General features: G+C 50.9%; 1 pseudogene; it reads right to left on the bottom strand.

Annotated features, from left to right (window-relative positions):
- Positions 1-593: 593 nt before the first annotated feature.
- LOC136487855 (putative multidrug resistance protein) lies at positions 594-1929 on the bottom strand (annotated as a pseudogene).
- Between the last annotated feature and the right edge of the window lie 2772 nt (positions 1930-4701).

Raw genomic sequence — 4701 nt, 5'->3', positions numbered from 1 at the left:
AATTGATCCAACTGATCTAGCTAAACTACAGAATGATGTGGTTCAATGTCTCGTCAGCTTTGAGTTGTGTGTTCCCTCCTTCCTTCTTTGATATTATGACACACCTCCTAGTTCACCTAGTCAAGGAGATTTTCACTCTCGGTCCTGTGTTCCTACACAACATGTTCCCCTTAGAGAGATTCATGGGAGTCCTGAAGAAATATGTTCACAACCGTGCTCGCCCAGAAGGAAGCATCGCCAAGGGCTATGGAACAGAAGAGGTCATTGAGTTCTGTGTTGACTTTATTCCCGACCTTGACTCGATTGGTGTTCCTGAATCGAGACATGAGGGGAGACTAAGCGGAAAGGGGACACTAGGGAGGAAAACATATATTGGTACGGATGATGATTATTTCAATAAAGCGCACTACACAGTTCTACAGAACTCCTCTTTGGTAGATCCGTATATTGAGACACACAAGGATCTCTTACGATCCGAGTTTCCAGGGAAGACTGAAGCTTGGATTACGCATAAGCACATGGAAACTTTCGGCGTTGGTTGCGAAAAAAATGTCAAGGTGATGAGAGCATCCATGAGCAACTGTATTTATTGGCTATGCAACCATCATGGCATATTTGTGGGCGTTGGCCGCCTTTGCCGCCACGACGACCTCCTCCTCCGTGGCCTCCTCCTTGCCGAACAGGATGTTTCTCCCGGATCGACGTCGCGAACAGCGCCGGCTCCTGGTTGACGAGCCCCATCTGCGCGCGCAGCACTTGAGCCGTAGCCGCCGGATGTCCACGGCCATCCAGGGTCACCTCCCCGGCCGCCGGGTCGTAGAATCGCTCCAGCAGCGCGATCACCGTTGACTTCCCGGACCCGCTGCCGCCCCAGCGCCACCGTGCGCCCGCCGGCACGCGCAGGTTGAAGCTCACGAAGATTGGGGTCTCCGGGCGTGATGGGTAGCAGAACTCCCCACATTCTTGAATTCCACCTCCCCGGCGACGTTGGCCAGCTCGTCACTGGCGCTGCTCTCCGAGTCGATCTTGGGCACCCGCTGGATCACCTCCTGACCCTCTCCGCCGCCGAGCTCGCCTCGGAGAAGTACTTGACGTTCGACAGCCCAGACCCCAGAGCTCTGCATGGTTTCGTTAATGGCGCCGACATCACATCATCATCTAGGACTAGGAGTACATGCAGCAGAGCAGACTGATGATAAAATCATGGTCACATACAGGCCACCGACGACAATGGCAGCGGAGACGGCGAAGACGGTGCCGCCCTCTCCGTGGTACATGACGAGGCGGCTGCCGTACCAGACGTTGAACGCCCAGATGGTGAAGGTGATGCCGTTGCTGCCGATGGCGACACCCTTGGCGAGTCCCTGCTTGATCCCGAGCCTCGCCGACTCCTCGAGCGCGGCGGAGAACTACGCCATGGTGGTGCGCTCGGCTACGAACAGTTGATGGTGCGCACGGACGAGACGGCCTGCTCGGCGATGGCACCGGGGCGGGTGTACTGCTCCCTGATCCGGCGCGCGAGGCCGATGAGGATGCGGCCGTACATGAACCCGGGGATTGAGCACAGCACGGACGACGGCGCCACCAGCGTGAGGTGCCACAGCAGCGCAAACCCGACGGCGTAGCTGCACAGGAACATGGAGCAGTTCATCACGAACTTGGGCACCTTCTCACTCAGCACGTCCTGCACCACGAGGCTGTCGTTGGAGACGCTGGTGTCACCTCCGACGTGGACCCCACCTTGAGGTCGAAGTACTCCACGTCCTACCGGAGCACCGCCTGCAGGTACCCTCCCGCATCCGCGACGCCTGCCGCTCCGCCGTGCGAGCCCAGCAGTACCCTCTGCGTGCATATGCCAACGACGGCACAACGATTATCAGCTAGCATGTACGGTGCGCGCGCAAGCAAGCAAACCGCCAGCGGCGGCATTGACACCCATCCATGCGTGTGCAGCTACGTGGCTGTCCAGTAACTGTCGAGGGTTACGTGTGCCTCACGTGCATCCCCTACGTACGTGGAAGCTACGTCAACTGCTTGACACCGTCTGGACTGTTTAGAACCTATATGGACCAAATTAAGTAGATTGGAGAGTCAAGAGTGCGATTTCTTAGTCTGAAGACCCAGACAAAATCAGTCCAATACTTTAAGAACCGCTCATGCAATTTACTCTAGATAGAATATCACTGGCTAGCAGGATGCCCCAAATGTTGTCTCGTGCTTCAATTCTGTCGTAATAAGCTTGAGCTTCCTTTTTTTTAGTTTGTATAAGTTGTTGTCTCGTGCTTCTTATCAGCCATACTACTATCTTTCTTTTCGCTCGAAACATAGGGGGAATTCCCTGTGTGCCATTAAAAAAGATCGCAATGTTCTGTGTGTCTCTGGAAAAGTTTAGCGGTCTTCTACACCACTACTTCAACTTTTTCGTGCCCTCTATGCCACTTCCGTCAGTTTAGGCTCTAACGCCGTCAAACTGCAGTTGTGAAAAGATAAAAATATCTTTAAGTCTAATATGTTATTAATTTTTTTTGAGCATCTTGACGACTTCAAATTAAAAAACTCAAAACTAGAAAGTTGTAGATCTCGTTGTTAGATGCTAAAAAAATTAATAACATATTTAGACTTAAGGGTATTTCATCTTTTCATACCTACAGTTTGACAGCGTTAGAGCCCAAACTGACGGAAATGACATGGAGACACGAAAAGTTGGAGTAGTGGCGCTAAAGACCACTGAACTTTTTCAGAGGCACACAGAGCATTGCGATCTTTTTTAATGGCACACTGGAATTGTCTCAAAACATATATTGTACATGTTATACATGTTATTTATGGACAGTACTAGTAGGCGCACGCGCACGTAGACTTTGCCTGCATGCTATCACTTCTCTCTATTTTTCCTCGCGATGGCCCCTCCCCCGCCCTCCACCTCCACACGTGACTTTCCTCCTCGCGCGTTCGTCCCAGATCCGGCGTTCGTCTTCCTCCTTGCCCATGCTGCCGTCCACTACCCCGTCGCACACGCTAGGGTTTCGCGCGAAGCTCTGCAGCCAGGGCCACGGAGCTCCGGCGAAACACTAGCGCGCCCGTGACGGCCTCCTTCTCCCCCTCCTCACTCTTGCCACCGCCGCCCCCAACTTGGCTTCGACCGCCACCACAGCCTTAACACCGCCCTCTCACCGTCCCACCGCATGGCCGCCTGTCTCCTCCGAGCCCCTTCCCTTCTAAGCCCACTGGAGTTAGTGAAGAATAGAGGAAGAGTCGTCGCCGCCGGAGTGTTGATGAAGAAGCAGGCACGGGCAGTAGTAGCGCATCGGACGACAAAGAGGGTGTGCGCGCCGAGCCATGCGAGCGTGCACTTGTAAATTAGATTTCCCGTTTATTTATTTATTGTCCATAGGGAGAATTAAAACATATAGTACTCCTCAATATATTTCCAAATAATTACTCGGAATCCAATAATTACCATGTCCGATTCGGATGTATATATATAATTACTCGGAATCCAAATAATCCAATATACTGTACGAGTACGATACCAGTTTGCAAAGACGGAACTTGCAGATGCATCGCCGATCGACGTACGACTGTGCCATCGCCGGAGTACACAATCGACAATCGTTGCGGCCCGGGGAGGAGTGGCCGATTCTGACTACTTACCGGGCCATGATATAACGATTGGCATCGTGATGAACTTGGCCCAGGTTATTCTAGGGGATTAATCACCTCTAAATAAATCAACAGCACACTATAAAAAACGATTTCAGAAGATACGTGATGTGATTTGCAGAGGTGGGTATATCACCTATAAATCACCTAGAGGCCGAACGTGCAAACTCCATTTGTGTGAGAGAATTTTCAATAGCTTCTCTACACAAAATATACTTGCCAAATCATTGTTTTTTCCGAGTGGCCAAAATAGTAGACAAAGCTTTTTTTTTTTTTGCCTTTCTCCAACCATTGATAATAATGGGTTCCTCAAAATTAAACTAGGGAGGAAAACCTCATGCCGTGGAGAGAAAAAAAAAAGGAGAATTTGGATGTTGGGAGCGTAGAATGACGTGGATATATGTAGAGTTGCATGAGAGATTTAGATGTTATTTATATAATTCAAATGGGAACGGTTGGATGCTGGTTCTTTCCTTTTTTTGAAAAAAACTTTTTTTAAAGTTGAATTAAAAATCTTTTGGAGATGCTCTAAATTGATTTGAGAGTCGACGCACTTAATAGGCCCACATCTATTAATAAAAGGCCCGATGCCCATTAAAATACCTTAGAAATAAATAGAGCCCTCCCCCAGCCGCTGACCCCTGCCTTCCCACTCAACTCTCTCTCTCCCTCCCTGTGTGTGCGCACGTGCGTCTCTCTCTCTCTCTCTCTCTCCCCAATGTCTCCTCTGCCGCCTCAAGCTTCAACCCACTCAGTAACAATCACTACAGAATGGACCTGTTGTCCCGGGCGGTAACAGCCTTTAGTCCCGGTTACCGCGCCGGGACAACGATCCCGGGACTAAAGGTGGAACCTTCAGTCCCGGGTCATCGAGCCGGGATTAAGAGAGGACCTTTATTCCCGGTTGGTAGCCCTCCAGCCGAGCGAAACCTGGGCTGCACCTCTTTAGTCCCGGTTGGGTTACCAACCGGGACTAATGGTTCACCCTTTAGTCCCGGTTGGTACCCCAAACCGGGACTAAAGGTTTCCTTTTCTTTT

This window comes from Miscanthus floridulus, chromosome 10, assembly GCF_019320115.1.
Source record: "Miscanthus floridulus cultivar M001 chromosome 10, ASM1932011v1, whole genome shotgun sequence".
Taxonomy (NCBI): Eukaryota; Viridiplantae; Streptophyta; class Magnoliopsida; order Poales; family Poaceae; genus Miscanthus; species Miscanthus floridulus.
This window is presented reverse-complemented; position numbering and strand designations above follow the sequence as displayed.